A 19,769-nucleotide genomic window follows, 5' to 3' on the forward strand; every position below is an offset into this window, starting at 1 on the left:
TGCGCATTAGCGTGTCGTGGCAAAACCTGTGCTAAAGCGCTACTGCGCAGTACAATTAGTCTACAGTGTGTTAAGCATCATGAAAAGTTCGTGTGCCAGTGCTACTCTACAGTAGTGACAATTACTTCACATTTAGTTAGTCCCCCATATTAGAGGTACTAAATTTAATGCACAGTAATAACAGTCCATTAATGTACTTGTAGACATGCCTAGTACTAACTTACTGTAAGTAATTACCACCATGGATGCCAGAGAAGCCCAAACATTTATATCAAATCTTTGGGAAACAAGGTTGAAATAAGAACTTCTTCTCTATTACAGATACAGGCTAAGTGAAATTAGGTTAAGAGTCAGAAAATGAAGCTACACCCACAACAGATACTTTCCTATAGTGGGAGGTGGGGGTTGGGGAGTGTATGCAGATAATGAAGTATTATGGCTCACTTACAGTCCATCCTATTATTTTAGATGCTATAAAACAGTGCAGGGCTAACCTTTTAGCTGTGAACCCTTCATGTTCCACTCTAATCGCCTTCTGCCCAAACTTCTTCTCTTTCTGCTCCCTGCCCTGTCCACCATTCTACTGCCTGTCCCCACTCTGATATGCCAAGGCTGTCAATGCCACTTGTGGCACATTGTCTGGGTCTAGGACATGACCTTTTCCTGATGGAATATACCCCAAAAAAGCCATGTCCCCACCCTCCCAATTTCCCAGGTTTCAAAGAGAGAGAACATGAAACACCTTAACTTTGGACACCACAGTGTGAAGAGAATGTGCATCAATAGGATTATTTTACAATGTAGCAGAAGACTATGGACAGTATCATGAAACCCACTAAATCTTAGGGGATTCATTTGGATTCATGCACATTTTCTTGTGGTTGTTGTACTGATATGACATATGTGGTCCTGTTGAAAAGCCAATGTTATGTTCAATACATTCATATCACTTTTATCAGTATATAGGTTATGTTATACTGTCTGTATATATCTTTATGATTTTGGACATGTTTTAGTCAACGGAAATGAGGGATGAATAGTTAAAGACAGGCTATAGCCACTGCAAAATTTGCCTTAGCCCTCCTCATAGCTACCCCTCCCAGTGCCCTGCCTCCCCCCCCGGGCCACTGCCTGCTCCATGTAGCTGAGCCTTTTCCACTCGCACCAGCATCCCACAGAGGCACAGCACTCCTCGCTTGGCTGAATAAGTATGTTTGGCCAGAAGATGTACAGCATGTTGCCCCCCCAATTTTCTGTGTAGCCCACCTCAGGCCCCACACTGGACGGCTGGTGCCACCCCTGGTTAAAAATAAAACCGTAGGTGAAACTGCTAAGCCTCTCTTGACCTTGTGTTCTAGAGAAAGAACAATTGCCACTCCCAATTACAGACAGAAGGTGAGAGGAACACGCAAATTATTGTCTGGTTGGGAAGAACAAACACACAATATAGTGGGGAAGGGATGGTCCTGGCTTGGAGGTAGTTTAAAGGCTATCTGTGAGGTGGCTAGGGTCTTTGGATTTAGTCCGGTTTGGAGAGTCCAGATACCTGGCAGTGAGGGGTTGGAAGGGGAGGATCACCTCCTTGGACCTGCTTGAGATGCATCTGTGAATGCATGACAAGGTGTGGTTGGCCTTCCTGACCGTGTCCCCACACTGTCGGCCCATGTTCATTTTGGCATCAATAATGACTCCAAGATCCTTTTCTGCCTGCGCACTGACAAGAAGGGAGTTCCCCAGCCTGTAGGTATGCTGTTGGTTCTTTCCCAACAGGTGCAGTACCTTGCACTTGTCAGTGTTGAAACCCATCCTGTTCTCATCTGCCCACCCCTGTAACCTGTTTAGGTCCAATTGCAGCCTATTCCTCCCTTCTAGTGTGCCCACATCCCCCACATCTTAGTGTCATCAGCAAATTTGAATAGGGTGCTTTTTGCCCCCTCGTCCAAGTCGCTGATGAAGGTGTTGAACAGCGTGGGTCCGAGGACAGAGCCCTGGGGGACCCCACTGCCCACATCCCTCCAGGCCGAAAATGACCCATCCACCACCACTCTCTGGGTGTGGCCCTCCAGCCAGTTAGCGACCCATTTGGCTGTCCCAATACCACAGTCCCCTAGTTTTCAAATGAGAATGGGGTGAGAGACAGTGTCAAAGGCCTTCCTGAAGTCCAGAAAGACTACGTCCACTGCTACCCCTGCATCTAAGGATTTTTGTGATCTGGTCATAGAAGGCCACCAGGTTGGTCTCACAGGACCTGCCTCTAATGAACCCATGCTGGTTGCCCCTAAGCATAACCTCCCCTGATGGCCCCTCGTGGACATGCTCCAGGATAATTCTCTCAAAAAGCTTACCCAGGATCAAGGTAAGACTAACTGGTATATAGTTTTCTTGGTCCTCCTTCCTCCCTTTTTTGAAAATGGGAACCACATTGGCCCTTTTCCAGTCCTCTAGCACCACACCAGTGCACCATGAGTGCTCGTAAAGCCATGCCAGGGGTCCCGCAATGACCTCTGCTAATTCCCTCAGCACTCTGGGGTGGAGATCATCAGGACCAGCTGATTTAAATATGTCCAGCCCCTCTAGAAGTTCCCTGACTAGGTCCTCTCTGACCCGAGGCCTGGGTGCGCCTCCCCCAGCAGATTTCTTATCTGTGAAGTGTTGATAAGCCTATCAACACAATGATTTTACCAAGGGTAGGTAAAAAATGAATGAAGAGCCAGGTTTTCAAAGGTAGCTAGGCAGCTAAAAAGCTACCACCTCTTTGTATATAAAAAATATCTAAGTACTTCATATTAATTGATTTTTTTACTACCCACAAACTAGTAGTAGTTACCTATCTCACTGTTAAAACTAACCCAAAATCTTCTTACCTTACTATAGTTCAAGACCAAAAGTATTAGAGGAATATGAAGGTGACACCCAGCTCTGTTCTTTGGCATAATTAGGGCAGGGCAACTGGGGTAGCTGCTCTGGTCACTGACTTGGGAGGGTATGGGATGGGAAAAGACAAAAGAGTTGCCAGCACAATCATGAAATTTCATTGGAAGTGCAGCAGCAACCAGAAGTCACTGCTTCCCCTTTGCAAGGCAGCTTCCCCAGACACCAGGCCACATCACTACACCTCTGGTTTACTTACCTATACCACCACCAAGATGGGTAAAGGCTTGGACAAGTTCAGCTCAGATAAAAAAAACAAAAACGCTGGCTGATGTGCAAATTAACCACTACAATACATGTAAAAAAAAATGGTATAAATTAGATGAGATCATTCTACATTAGTGATATCATAGAATCATAGAGAAGCAGGGCTGGAAGTGACCTCCAGAGGTCTAGTTCAACCCCCTGCCTGAGGCAGGACCATCCCTATCTAAACCATCCTATACAAATCCATCATCTAAACTCTTAGTAAATTTACTGTTAACCCTGACAAAACACAAGACATAATACCCTAACCTGCCACAGGTAAAGTAGGAGTGAAGGACCGCCTGTGGGGATGCCAATTAACTAATTAATCCAGAGGGTCATTAATCCTTTATGACCCACAGGTAGTCAGGTTTGGGGCATTACAGTAAGTTAATTTCCCTGAGCATTGATTTACTGCCCGACCCCACTAGAGTTAGAAAGAGTAGCTACACACTACAACACAGGTAGGTTGAGCAATATAAGATGTACTAAACAACAAAACCCACACACCAACTACCCAATGCAATATTCCCATAACACCTGAGTCACAACACAATAAAAAAAACCCAATGGGACAATAACCCAACGCACATCCCAAACCCAATGTCCCTGGTCACACAACCAATCAACTACATATTACAATGAACTTTGGTCACTACACAGTTAACTGCTATGCAACTTCACAGACAACCCAGAAATGATAGATGGCAGCAAGAACACCCTGGGCCTAGTCAGCAAGAGAAACTCTCTGACAGTCCCTGAGGATTTCTAGCTTTTTCCTGCTTAGGTACTCAGCACCTCAAATAGGGAAAGTGCGATACTTTATCCAACTGTAGCTTCCCAATGACAAGGTCACAGCAAGGAACCTGCACTCAACAAACTCCCACACCGTGAGAGCCCAGAGTCAGAACTGAGTGAGAGCCTCAATGAGAGTGAGGCTGAGGCTGAGACCGTGCTGGCTGCTATGGGCAGGATTTATAGCCTTCTAATCACACCATCTGTCACTCACCCAATGGTCCAATCATCACCCTTTTCACAATGCCCAATCAAATTCAAACCTGGGCAATACTTAAAAAGGACCAATCAATTCAATATAGGTAACATTATTATAACTGCCTTATTAATTAACATATCAACATTGATAAAGAGTTGCATTACCATTATACACTGTGCATGTCCAGACCTTAAAAGTAGGTCATACCTTCATCAAGGTTGAGAGTTCAAACCCTCCAGAAACTTCTCAAGTTTAGTCATATGGCACATGCATGGATTTTCACTGTTCTACAGGAGGACCCTGGTAACTAATCCCCTGCTTTTGTTAAAAGTTGTTAATATATGCTCTGGAGATCCTAGGTAAAGGTCCATGCTGCCCCACTACAGAGGAAGGCAATAATCCCCACAGTTTGTACCATTGTGGACATTGTGTGACCCTGGAAAAGGGCCAATGTGATCCCCATTTTCAAGAAGGGGAGGAAGGAGGACCTGGGCAACTATAGGCCAGTCAGTCTCACCTCCATCCTTGGCAAAGTCTTTGAAAAAATTATCAAGGCTCACATATGCGAGAGCCCGGCAGGACAAATTATGCTGAGGGGAAACCAGCACGGGTTCGTGGCAGGCAGATTGTGCCTGACCAATCTAGTCTCTTTTTATGACCAGGTTACGAAACACCTGGACACAGGAGGAGGGGTGGATGTTGTATAATTAGACTTCAGGAAGGCCTTTGATACAGTATCCCACCCCATACTGGTGAACAAGTTAAGAGGCTGTGACTTGGATGACTACACAGTCCGGTGGGTGGCGAATTGGCTGGAGGGTCGCACCCAGAGAGTCGTGGTGGATGGGTCGGCTTTGACCTGGAAGGGTGTGGGCAGTGGGATCCCGCAGGGCTCGGTCCTTGGACCGATACTCTTTAATGTCTTCATCAGCGACTTGGACGAGGGAGTGAAATGTACTCTGTCCAAGTTTGCAGATGACACAAAGCTATGGGGAGAAGTGGACATGCCAGAGGGCAGGGAACAGCTGCAAGCAGACCTGGACAGGTTGGACAAGTGGGCAGAAAACAACAGAATGCAGTTCAACAAGGAGAAATGCAAAGTGCTGCACCTAGGGAGGAAAAATGTCCAGCACACCTACAGCCTAGGGAATGACCTGCTGGGTCGCACGGAAGTGGAAAGTGATCTTGGAGTCCTAGTGGGCTCCAAGATGAACATGAGTCGGCAGTGTGACGAAGCCATCAGAAAAGCCAATGGCACTTTATCGTGCATCAGCAGATGCATGACGAATAGGTCCAAGGAGGTGATACTTCCCCTCTATCGGGCGCTGGTCAGACCGCAGTTGGAGTACTGCGTGCAATTCTGGGCGCCGCAATTCAAGAGGGTTGCGGATAACCTGGAGAGGGTCCAGAGAAGGGCCACTCATATGGTTAAGCGCCTGCAGACCAAGCCCTACGAGGAGAGACTAGAGAAACTGGACCTTTTCAGCCTCCGCAAGAGAAGGTTGAGAGGCGACCTTGTGGCTGCCTATAAGTTCATCAGGGGGGCACAGAAGGGAATTGGTGAGTATTTTTTCACCAAGGCGCCCCTGGGGGTTACAAGAAATAATGGCCACAAGCTAGCAGAGAGCAGATTTAGACTGGACATTAGGAAGAACTTCTTCACAGTTCGAGTGGCCAAGGTCTGGAACGGGCTCCCAAGGGAGGTGGTGCTCTCCCCTACCCTGGGGGTCTTCAAGAGGAGGTTAGATAACCATGTAGCTGGGGTCATCTAGACCCAGCACTCTTTCCTGCCTATGCAGGGGGTCGGACTCGATGATCTATTGAGGTCCCTTCCGGCCCTAACATCTATGAATCTATGAAGCTATGAATTGTGACCACAGGGTAAAATTCCATTCTGACCCCAAATACAGTAATCAGTCTGACACTGAGTGGAGGGCAAGACCCTCTAGCAAAATACATCCGTCTTTAAGTCCCAGCAGGAGCACTGGCATGCCCTAGTCAAAATCCCCAGTCTTGGCTGCAGCCAATGTCCAATACTTCTGAGGAAGACTTGAAAAAAAAGAAAGAACCCCACCTCCCTGCCATGTGGCAGAAAGTGGAGAGGATGTGATGGGAGGGAAGAGGGGGAGTAAAATTCCCTCCCAGTCCCACACAGCAACCAGCAAAGCCCAGAAACATGGGAAGTACTCATTGTACTATGCATATACTATGTACTATGCATATTGGCATAGCTACACCTATATCATCCCCAACTTCTCTTGGGGAAGAGGCTGTCCAACCTCTTCTTGAGCACCTCCAGTGATGGAGAGTACACAACGTCCCTAGACAGTCTATTCTACTTTTTTTTCTGATATCCAATTTATGGTTAGTCTAGAATTACAAAAGACTGTCCACTGATTACCAAACCTAGGGTCACACAGAGAAAGTTACCACTTAAGAGAAAATAAACCAAAAAAAAAAAGAAGTGATATTTCTTAGATTTTGGAAAGATTCTATGAAGGCCTTTGAACAGGAAAACTAAGGTAAACATGTGACAGCAACATTTCTATCTGTCCCATGTTTATTGTAACAACATTAGCAAGGCTGATGAATTTATCTTTGGTGCTGGGTCATACCTATTTTTGAAGTGTGAATTTAAAATAAAAATAAAAATTGTTTTGCAAAGTGCTGGACCTCTGCCAGAGATGTCAATATATAGAGATCCCAGGCTATGGCGGAAGATCACACTGAATTTCATTACCACAAGAGTGTAACACATTTCCAAACAACTGAGCATCCGTTGTTACCAGATTCTTTTGCTCTCAGTGGGAGTTAGGCACACCTCAATACTTCTGAGGATCTCAAGTGCAGAAGCTGAAGACTACAGAGCTCAGAACAGAACCCTGAAGAAATCAAGTTAATGGCAGAAACAAAATTTGTGATTAAGGGCAGCCTGTCATGAACGATTGAAAATAGCGCAGTACAGGTTGGTCAATTAGGCAATATGGAATGCTCCAACACTGCTGCTGAATGCAATCTGGCACCACATGGCTCAGCATGAAATGAAAAGCAACAGTAATCACTGTCCTGCAGGCACCTACTCTAAGTGAGAAATGTGTATTTAAATTTTGGGGGATTTACATATATAAAAGTCTCCATCTAGGCACCTACACCTGTGCCTGATGCCTTCTTTGATGTGTGCTAATTAGCCTAGATAATTGAGTCTGCTGGAGCATGCTAATTAGCAGACTCCAGCAGTATGTGCGTCTTGTGTATTTAGCATCCCCACACTTCAAAATGGCAGTGGAGCTGCTTTAAGTAAAGCTTATCGAATGATAGTGAGGTACTGAATATATGAGATGATGCAGGTGCTTTAATTAGAGCAGCTCCTGAGGGTGGCTCTATTTCAAGTGCCCCACCCCCCCACCCCCTAGCCTAAAGTGAGTGTCCCATGCTATAACTTTTATACTTATTGCCAAAGAGAAGATGGGCAGTATATATGCCCTGGGCTAATTTACCAGTTCTAAATAACACTTCTCACTTCATTGTAGTGTTAGAAAATAAATGTGAAGAAATTGACATTTCCTATTCAGTAATGTCATATTAATGTTACTATTATTGATTATGGCTTAAAAGTGTCAGTAGACATGTTGCTGCAACTGAAGGGAAAACTCTTAACATTTTCAGTGCAATTGACATTTGTGTATCTAATACAATAATATAATCCAAACACAGAGGAAAAGATGTCATTATGTCAAAATATACTCATTTATCACAGGCAATAACTACTATATCATGTTCCAATAACAAAGTACTCTGATTCCTAAAAATATTTTAAGTGTGGATATTTAGTACTGGTTTATGGGGACTGCCCAACAGGAGAAAAGATCAATATTATAAGCTGGCTTTGTCTCCAGCTTAAAAAAATCTCATTAATATTATTGATGGAGGAAAGAAGAGGCAGCCTTACATTTCTCTGTTAAATTATAGTAAGAGCTGTAGATAACAAAATAAGCCCTATAATACCCTGTGAAGAGATTTGTAACTTGCCTGTTGGAGGTAATAAAAAAGGATATATTTGGCCTGGAAGCTAGTAGAGAAATCTGACATTGCTGAATTAAGAGGGTCTAAGATTGAGCTGCAGTAACCTGGTTCTAGCCTTGAGTCCCTTTTTCTTACTAACTGAACATTTTCCTCTAATTTAATACTTTTTAGTAATTAAGTTTGTTCCTTGCTGACATCCTTCAGGTGTCATTCAAGTGTAGAAGAACAGATATACTAATACCTGATTTCAGGCCAACCGTTTTATATCCCTTATATTGCTGAAAGTAAGCCAGTCAATATGTCACTGGGGCTGGAAGTGCAGAGGTCACATTCACCCCTCTCTGTAGAGCCCTACAGAAGCCCCTTTATGTGACTTGTGCATGGTAAAAGCTTTGTAAGTATAGGAAAGTAGGGGTGTGTATGCAAAAACTACAGCAGAGAACCACAGCACAGCTACTCAATGCAAAATGCTACCCTTTGGAGCCAGTAGCTTTCCTATAGGAGTTATTTCTGTTATAAACAGTATTAACTTCTGACTTCTGCCTAGTCATTGCACAGCCACTGGAGAAGAGTCAATGGCATCAAGGTCTTAAGGGAGTCCTGTTCTTCTGACAGAGACTAATGGGATTTGTGATCACCCCATGATCTTATTAATAGACACGTCTATGTTGCTGGTCACAGCAACCACAGCTTTTACTTTACAGCAGAATCTACAATACTGTTGACCCCCCTAATATTAAATTATACCATTTATTTGAAAACTTAAATCTTCCCCCTCCCCTTCTCAAAAATTGGATCCTTTAAACCCTGCCATAAACAACAGAAAAAAATTATTGAGAAAGGTATCTTCTGGCTCAGTGCCACAGTAATGTAGCAACATTTCCACAGATGTGCTGCCCTGAGAATGAAAGAAAGAAACGGGTAGAGATATGAAGGGAGATTATGTAGCTTTATATTCAATTCACAAGATAATTTAGATAAGACAGCTTGTGCTTTTCTATCATAGCCATTAGTTCCAGCCAATATCAAAATAATTATTGAAGAGAGATTCTGCTTTGACTTTAAGGCAGGCAAGGTTCTTTGGGTAAATCTGATATCTATTATTTGATAATAGAAGTTTGGAAAATAGTTGGGGAAATTCTTCTTTGCAAGCTTTTGGGTATAAATACCCTTTGTCAGACTCAAGAAGCATCTGCATGGTCAAACATATAGAGTTTTGTTTTTAAACTACTACAGTAAGTAGACTTCTTGAGCATCTTCTATTTGCTAAAAGAAAATGGATGATAAAAGAATCCCACTCCAGAGCTGAATGTTTTACTATGGTTTTCCTGGGAAGCACAGCACAGTGTGCTAACAAGCTGAAATTCTCCCAGTACTTGAGTGGTACTTGTGACTTGAGCAGATGGTCTCAAATCCTCAATTTGACTTTGTCAGCACACAAGTTTTACCACAGGTTTTTGGGTTAAGCGACCCAAGAGCAGACCTTGACCAGAGTTAACAAACTAGTGAGAGCCCTACCTTGAGCAGAGGCCCTAGAAACTCTGAAATGTAATTCTCAAGGTAATATTCTGCTGCTCACCTCACCAGCAGGGTTTGTTCTTCATACACCTAAATAAGATACACAAAAGAACCTAAAAGCCACATGTTGTAAGCAGAAGCTAATTTAACTGTATGCAAGATCTGAGCCTAAGACTCATAGTCCTTCAGAATATAATGTAGGTATTCAGTACCTCAAGCAAGGTTCATAGATTCATAGATGTTAGGGTCGGAAGGGACCTCAATAGATCATCGAGTCCGACCCCCTGCATAAGCACGAAAGAGTGCTGGGTCTAGATGACCCCAGCTAGATACTCTTCTAACCTCCTCTTGAAGACCCCCAGGGTAGGGGAGAGCACCACCTCCCTTGGGACCCCGTTCCAGACCTTGGCCACTCGAACTGTGAAGAAGTTCTTCCTAATGTCCAATCTAAATCTGCTCTCTGCTAGCTTGTGGCCGTTATTTCTTGTAACCCCCGGGGGTGCCTTGGTGAATAAATACTCACCAATTCCCTTCTGTGCCCCCGTGATGAACTTATAGGCAGCCACAAGGTTGCCTCTCAACCTTCTCTTGTGGAGGCTGAAAAGGTCCAGTTTCTCTAGTCTCTCCTCGTAGGGCTTGGTCTGCAGGCCCTTAACCATACGAGTTGCCCTTCTCTGGACCCTCTCCAGGTTATCCGCATCCTTCTTGAAGTGTGGCACCCAGAATTGCACGCAGTACTCCAACTGCGGTCTGACCAGCGCCCGATAGAGGGGAAGTATCACCTCTTTGGACCTATTCGTCATGCATCTGCTGATGCACAATAAAGTGCCATTGGCTTTTTTGATGGCTTTTGTCACACTGCCGACTCATGTTCATCTTGGAGCCCACTAGGACTCCAAGATCACTTTCCACTTCCGTGCCACCCAGCAGGTCATTTCCTAGGCTGTAGGTGTGCTGGACATTTTTCCTCCCTAGGTGCAGCACTTTGCATTTCTCCTTGTTGAACTGCATTCTGTTGTTTTCTGCCCACTTGTCCAACCTGTCCAGGTCTGCTTGCAGCTGTTCCCTGCCCTCTGGCATGTCCACATCTCCCCATAGCTTTGTGTCATCTGCAAACTTGGACAGAGTACATTTCACTCCCTCGTCCAAGTCACTGATGAAGACATTAAAGAGTATCGGTCCAAGGACTGAGCCCTGCGGGACCCCACTGCCCACACCCTTCCAGGTCGAAACCAACCCATCTACCACGACTCTCTGGGTGCGACCCTCCAGCCAATTCGCCACCCACCGGACTGTGTAGTCATCCAAGTCACAGCCTCTTACAAGGTACAGTTCTGGTACAGGTCAGCTGGCCCTATTATAAAACCAGCGGGTGCGTTCAGAAATGCAGGGACATTTGGTTCCCCGGGTCCAACTAGTAGTGGCACATCTTGCATTGCAGCTACTTGTCCCCAGGGAACACCTGTGCCATGACACTTTGGGTCATGGCAAGTTAGCCCAAGGGTGGTAGGGGAAGCTGGGCCCTAGCAGCCCTACCTGGGATCCTGGGGGCCTCCCGGGGCTGTAGCCACAGTGATCCTGCAGGGTGGAGCCTGGTTGGCAGCTGCAGCATAGCTCTGGGTGATTCCGTTCCCCAGAAAGAGTTTTGCTCCAACAAATTTGCAATGTCATTTCAATGGGCCTGAGTCAGCAGTATCAGAATAAATTAAAATGAATAGAACAGATTCACTGACCTTGCATTTTCCAGATAGTCAAGATTTCTTCCAAAATGAGATCTGAAAAAATAGGAAAATTGCTATGACCAGGAAAAAATATTCAAAATTTGATTCCTTAAATTAAAATGCAAATTTTCTTAAAAAAATTATATTATTTCAGTTGTAGAAAGGAATAGAGTTATTGTGTTTTATACCTAAAAATATACTTGAATGGAAAACTCAGTAACTCTGCCTGTCATTTGAGGCATTTTGCCTTTAAGAAAACCTTTTACTTGATACAAAACCCAATATTTTAGATATAGATACATATAAGGCACCATAAGGCAGTCAGATTTTGGAAGACACTTGTGAAATAAGATTTTATAGTAGGCAAAATAATATTTTCCTAATCAGAAGAGAAAGGCAAAAGCAGTCGAGTTAAGATGTTGATTAAGGCTTTCAGAGAGTAGAATTACAGTTTCCATCACTGACTAAACTTCTGACATGTTGTGGCAGTGCCTGGTACTTTAATGACTGGGCCAGGGAGGAGTAGGTGCCTCAGCAGGGTGGCGATTTTAAGCCCTAGCTCCCTGAGTTGAGGGCCGTTTGTGATCAGCTAGCAGAGGAGATGCATCTCTCTGTTGAGCTCTTCCAAGAACATCTTGGAGGTAAGGACCAGGCTATGGGGATGGCTTGGAGACCTCATTGGTCCTGGGCATGACCTAAAACTGTACCTTGCCAGGGTTGAAGGCCTGGGGGGGGGTGTTGCTGGTGGTGTAGCAGTCCCCATGTAAATGCCAGGAGTGATCACCTCCCTGGTGTAAGGTGGGTTGGGTTGCCTTAACCTCAGCCCCCACCTTTGGGTGGGTTATTTACTGCAGGGAAGGCCAGGTAAGCTTCTGGAAGCACCTGAGCCTGCTGGGATGAGTGATCTCATGGGGCCAGACACACTTTGTGAAGCACCTGAGTCAGTAATGGGGGATCCCTGAATCCTATATACAGGCATGCAGCTTAGACCTGACCCGAAGTACCCAACCTGTCCATGCTGGGGCCAGGACCCAGAAAGGGGTCAAAAGGACCAGAGGCCCACCACAAGGGATGCCCACAGAGCAAAGAAGCTCAGGGTCCCAACTGGCCTGAGATGGGGCCAGGGCCTAAGGGGGATCCGAAGGTCCCAAAGAGGGGACTACAGCTAAGGGCAAAGGGAATGGCTGAGTTTATCTGCCTGGGATGCCACCTGTGAGGCTTGGGCTTCAGCGTAGGGGTGGAATGGAGCTGCAAATACTCCCCCTAAACATTGGGGTTCAATATGGGCAGCCTCCCACCTAATTAACACCTCAATACTATTACATCAAGGCATGGCAGATGAGAAAGGTGGGCTCATAGACAGGAGGCAGGCTGGTACTTGCACTGCGCATGAAAGCTTGCCCCTGTCACGCATGTACACCATGATCCAGAGAACTGATGGTTGCCTATGCCTACTATGTTGTTATCCCATTAGTGAGATGGTGGAAGTAACACAGGGTGTATAGGAAGATTGGGGAAGTCTATTCGGCCAGTGTGAAAATATCAGCAACAGATCAAAACATTTGAACCCCTCTTGTGGCTATCACCTCACAGCTACACCATTGTTTTTTTATCCACAACTGCACTGCATTAGATGCTAAAAGGTACCTTCTTATTTGGACTTTAGTATGTATACAACTCTTACTTACAGCTTACCTGGGAAGTAAAACATGTTGTTTCTAGGGCTGGAGTCACAAACCTGGGAGCAGTTTCTATTTCTGCGTTAGAACTAAAACCTCAAGCATAATTGTAAAAAGGTGAGCAGCAAAATTGTCAGAAACAGAGGGAGATCACGGAAAACAGAAAGGTCTTCTGAGTACTTCGCCCATAATATCTCAGATTGCATGAGTGATAATCCTGTGATGAGTGGAATCGTTGTATTTTGGAAATTCCATTCAGGTGCAGTATCACGGGAGACAATTTAAAAAAAAAACACTGAAAATTTAAGTACCATGGTTTGTATAAAACAGAGATCTGTAGAGAAATCATGGGATGACATTGAACCTAAGCAAAATATAATGCAGGTCCAAAATAAAATTTTAGGCATGTTACTTACAATTAATTGACCAAAATTATAGTCAGTTGAGGGTCTATAAGAAAACACTTCTCTTTGGTGTTCCATTCAACGGACTTTGGAAAATTAAAAAAACCCAACTTTATGGGGACAGTAATGCAGTTCTAAAATTAACACACTCATGACATTTCTTCTAAAATACCTGGAAAATGCATAGAAGCAAATAACTGTGAAACATTTCACACCATAAACTTCAGAAACAATATCACTAAATTTAAGAACACTAAAGCAACAAGAGAAGACAAATAAGACTAAAAAATCTTGAATTTCAATTTTAGTTTGACTGATAAGAAGCTTAAGGCAGCCTCTTTGAGGCTAATTTTACACTGCAAGAGGGTATGTATAAAAGGTATAGAACAATCCAATAAATCCAATTAATTTTTCTCTGAGTTTGCTCCACTTTGCTTTTTCTACAGTACTCAACTACATTGTTAAAACTTAATTGAGCAAGACTTTAAAAAGCTCAGAGCAACAGGTTATGTCATTTAAGATGATCATGAAAATTAAGACTAAAGACACACTGGAAGAAAAGAAAAAAAAGATGGACTTCAAACCCATGGGAAATGAAACGACATAAAAACAAACAAAAAACGGAAAAAAGAAAAACATGCTCTGTAAACAGCTTCACAAATATCTATTTCAGTTAGCCTCAGTATATTTTCTTTTCTTCATGTGTTTCTTTAGTCTCAATTTTCATGATCATCCTAACTGACTTAACCTGCTCAAAATACCCAGCTATCTGTGTGCACTTTTTGTCTTTCATTATTCACTGGTTTTGCTATTTCCATATAACAATTTTAACTAGGCATTAAATAATTATTAATGTAGCCCGGGTGTACATGGGTATGTACTCCCTTCTTCAGTTGAATGGGATTGTTAGCTGGCAGGGGTGCTGTGGGCAAAACTGCAGACTACTCAGTTTTCCTGTGGCTCAAAGGAGCCAGGCCAGGCCAATCTGGAACTTAATTACGTACAAATTTATTATTGGATAAAAAATAGACAAACGCATGTGTGTGTGTGTTAGAGTGTGTGTGTGTGTGTGTATGTGTAATACACACACACACACACACTATAATAGATATATATGTATAACAATACGTATTCAGATATAACTATATATATTTATTAAATTTATTTATTTATATAACTATACATCTTATTCTCTAGAATGGGTCACTACAACTGGGGGTTTCAGGTAAGTGACAGAAAGGGGTCCCAGCGGATTCCCCAGGCAGGGTTATAAACTTATATGGGCCAGAGCGTTGGACTGGCATGTACACAAAATATAAGGCACAATATTACAACATATAAGTCGCTCACCTTCAAAATATAATGTGCATCAACATCAGGTTAACTTTAACCTCTGAAGCCCCTTCCTCAAAGCCCCTCAAGTGGCCTACTGGGGCTGTGGCTGCACGCCAGTAACCAGTGGGAGGGGAAATCCTCAGTGCTCTCCAGGTTTCACTGTGACCTTCAGGGGCAGGCCCAGAGTGAGAGACTTTAGACCTGAGGAGCCTTCCCTTGCTTAAGCTTCCTCTGCAGCCTCACCAACTGGGGCAACTTTCCCCTCCCCTGTGGGAATCCCCCTTTCCCAGGTAACTCATATCTCCCAGGTCCCAGGTGGGTGGTCTGCATCCCCTGGGTGGTGAGCTAGCACCCCTCCTGCTGAAACACAGCTGCCTCTGCGCCTTCTGGCCCACTGGCTAGTGTGGAACCCCGTGCACCCTCATGTGCAGCCAGGGCTCTGCCTTCTGCTAAGGGTTGGAGGCCCAGGCTGCCTCGTGCAGCACTGGGGCTTGGTCTGCTCCTGGACGATCCGTGCAGTGTCATCTGCACTGATCCCACTGGCCCCGTGCCAACAGCTACAGACTTGAGATGCCTCAAATGATTCCAAGGGTCTTGGCTCATTGGGGACCTGCTGTGCACTGTAAGGCCTGGCCACATGGCCAGGTAGATGGGGACCTGAGCTGCCTGGTGCAGCTCCCAGGGCCCCAGTCCAAGCCATGCACTCCTTGTGCACTAGGGGCCTGGCCTCAAGTCAGGGGTTGGGACCCAAGACACCTCAAATGCCTCCCAGGGACCTGGCTGTGTGCACCAAGCCACAGATTGTGCTTCCAGCTGCCTGCTGGGGTTGCAGACCTGAGCCGCCTTGAGTGGCTCCCAGAGTCTGGGCACCATGTGTGGTGCTGGGCCAAAGCATTGGACTGGCATGGGAAGTCTTTGGGGCTCTTCTGGGCACTGACTCCATCCGCTGGCCAGCTCTTCCCAGCTCTTCTTCTGTCCCGCTCTCTTCTCTGTCCCCTGATGCATCTGCTGCATGCTGGGCATGCAGATACTTTTATTCTCTTTGGAGGCTCTGCCACCAAAGTTCTGCCAGACCACAGAGTGCAGTCTTGAACCAGGTCTAGGGCTCTTTGCTTTGCCCTGGGTAGGGGCAGGGTAAGCCCCTCCCTGCCATTTCCTGATCGGTTGATGGGTTCCACCAATCACAATGAAGATCCTCCGAGCCTGGACATGCTAGGCTGTATCAGTAAGTCTACCACATTAATAAGATACTCTAAGTGTTTTGACTTTCTCTCTTTTCCTTTTAGCATCACTGCTTTAAATCTTTAAGGGTTCATAACTGTAACAAGTTTAATCTGAGCAAATTGCAGCCATACCAATAGAATAACAATAGTGTTAAGTAATCCATTAGTTCTTGGTGGTCCAAAGTTTTTCTCCGACTTCAGGGGATGACTAGAGGATGATGCTATAATGCAGCATATTTTGTTACATTGATTTCATACTTCAGATTCTGCATTGACTTTATTTGGCTTTTTGAGTCTTGAGTCTACCAGTTCAAGGAGGGTGAAGAACCGTACTTGGTTTTAATTTTTCAAATATGTTCAATGTTACGAAAATAAGGCAGCCTATATGACACTGCAGGGACTTGCAAAACCCTCATCTTTTTTGAGTGGCTGATGGGGCCCAAATAGGATCTAATATTGATACCTTTCTTGTACACTACAGGAAAATGAAATAAAATATTGAGGCATAAAAATAAATAATAAGTGGAATGAGAACACATTTGCCTTGATTATACCTATTAAATATTGAAAAGGAGAGTACTCATCGGGGATTTTCAGCTCTGAAAGCACCAGCACAGCAACTGAGAGATCTATTTAGCTGAAAACTATGCCGACTATTAAATGTATTAAAATTCTTTACTGTAAAAGAGAGAATGGAGTGAGGGAAAGGGAAGTTGTATAACAGATCACAGTTGCATTCAGACATTATAAGAAACTCACTTAATCTACAAGAATAGGGACATATTCAACAGTAGCTTTATGTGACACATGAGCACAAAACTTTTTATGGTGGTAGTTAAATCTATTGCAATGAGAGTTCTGGTTGCATCTCCTGGATAGGAGATGGACATTAGAAGAAATATTAAAATGCTGCAGCAAAAAGCCAAGGAAAGGCTGTTTCCTGCTGGTACCTACACAGGCCCTGTGGATGAAAAACAGAATCTCTTCCCAATGTAGGGATAAAGAGCAAGTTTACAGTTATTATTCCATTCATCCTAGAAAGTCAGTGAAGAGTCCTACCCAAAACTAAGCCTGCCTTTAAACTCCTGCACAGCTAAGAATTACTGTTAAGGTACATCACATACATTTTCCTATTGGCTGTGGGAATCTAATAGAGCTTTAAGAATTAATGTGAGATTTTTAGTTTGAGTGATAGCGCTACAGAATTGCTAACTCATTTCTAATTTCAGTCAGGTTTGAGTGTGCTTGTTGCATTTCATTCAGAATATTATGCTTTTACACAAGCATACCTGAGTAAAGAACCTGGCCATCAGAATCATTTGTTTGATAATGTGAAAGCTGGACACACACATACACAACACACGCTTTCCTTTCCTAGCCAGAGTTTGCAGAGCTGGGGTGTATGCTGTATACATAAATACTGAGAAAATATGTTGTCGATATCATTAAGACATGCAATTAAGTGCAAACGCTAAAAGCATCTGGATAAAAAGCCCATTGAAGGCAATGTGGGGAGGTCTTTCAGTCAGACTAAATGAGATTCCCTTTTATAAGAGAACAGGTTTTTAAACCTCCTGGGTCAAAATCACCGCTCTGAATTAGGCATTGCACACACACACACAGTCAACAAGGTTGAGCACATTTTAGCCAATTTGATTTTTGATTTTTACTTTCCCCACTTCTCTAAAGCTAGAATAAAAATATTTGCTTACGTATCTTGCCCAAGAGCTTGGGGAACTGTCAGGTAATTTGTTTGGTACTTTGAAGATATGTAACACTGTATAAAACAAAGGTGGATGAATTATGAAAAAGATGGTCGTTTCTTTAAAAAAAATAAAAATCACCCCCCAATCAAATGCAGCATTTCACTAATACACACATTAATTATCTATGCTGCTTATATTACGTTAATAATAAAAGATAAGTATTGGAGACTCCAAGTATACAAGACTCCAGTAAATGCTATGCCATCTATTGTGTACGTTTGAAGGGGTGGGCTGGAGGGTGGTACTTTCAACCAGGAAAAAGTGTTGTATTGCCTTACCATAGATTGAAGAAGTGACTGGAAGACTTTCAAGATACATAAACAGAGATTTCACCTTGCCTCCTTGCTCTTCTCCACTCCCATCACTACCTTTAATAAGCAGCCAGCCAAGATACGGAATGGTCTGGGGAAGAAATTCCATCTAAATAAATACACCCATATATAACAACAGTTATAGGAATTTATTTTTAGTATGATTTTCCTTCTTTTCCTCATGTTCAGCTGTTACTTTGGCTACATACATTTCCTTTTATTCTTCCCTCCCATCCCCCAATGTCATGTCACTGCATCATTTCTGAGACAAAGTCAAAGTGAGATGCACATCTAAATACATGAACAGCAAGGGAGTGATTTACTTAGCAACAGTAACTATGTGAAAGATTCAGCAAAGTCTCCCAGTAGTGGCCTGGATTTTAGGGGGTAGCAGAGATGATGATGGGGATTCTAGCCAAATGAAGCACTAGATGATGAATGACACATGCATACATTTTGAAATCTATAATGCTATCAATCCACAGGGGGATTTCATCTATATCACTTTCATAAGCACTAGTTGGAAATTTGCATGCAAATCTAAAGGCTATACTGCATGCATGAATGCACACACACACATATACAAACCCTTTAAAAAGTTTTCTTGCCCTTCATTGTGGGTGTGTCTACACAAGACACTATATCACCATAGCAACAAGCTACAACAATGTAGTGTCGGTGGGCACGAACCATGATGCCGACCATACAGCGCAGTAGTAACGACCTACTGTGCAGTAGCCTTGGAAAAACCCGTGCAGCCTTGGGACTACACAGTAATGCCAGTAAAGCAAGTACCAAATGACTGCACAGTAACAACTGCACAGTCTGGTGCATGTGTAGATGTGCCCTGTGTCAATTAGAACAAATATGCAACCCTAGGAAACATTCAAGGATACGGATTTCTGGGTTGTAATAGTCTTCAGTGTTATGTAAAGCACTACATAAAACATATTGAAATGGTGAGAAATATGGTAGCAGCCACCTTAATCTTGTGATAGAGGAGAGGGAGTAAGCAGAGATGGCACTATGCTACTTAATTTGTTGCTGTCTCAGATATGGGCACTGCTGACATGTCACAAAGGAGATCAACCCCAACATAACATGTCACCTTATATCACATATGACTGATGGTGTTGAAAGGACCACCACTGAAATCAACTTCAAATTAACATACGAGTACCCAAATTCTACTCTCAGTCACATTGGTGCAAACCTAGAATAACTCAACTGGGATCAGGATTCAGACTAGTTTACTTATTCTTTACATAGTATTTTCTCCATTTTCCTTTTCCCTTTTTTACTCCCAAATTTAGGTTTTCCTCCTTTATTCCCTTAAAACCTCTAAACACCCAGTTTCCAAACCACATATCTTTCAGTTTTCCACAGATGGCTCACTCTTCTCTGTCTCTAACATCCTTTAGCCCCTCAGCTTCTCAGAAATGTACACCCATCACAGCAACTTCCATCACTTTCTCTCTCCTACCCCTCCTTTGCAAGCTTCTGTCTTTTTCAGAAACTCTCTTGTCCTTTCATGCCTTCCTCTCAATACTTCTCTCAGTTTCCACTTGCTCAGGTCTTCCCTACAACTCTCTCTTCCCTCCCAGTTCTACGCTCACAA

The sequence above is a fragment of the Alligator mississippiensis genome, chromosome 5 (assembly GCF_030867095.1).
Source record: "Alligator mississippiensis isolate rAllMis1 chromosome 5, rAllMis1, whole genome shotgun sequence".
Lineage (NCBI taxonomy): Eukaryota > Metazoa > Chordata > Crocodylia > Alligatoridae > Alligator > Alligator mississippiensis.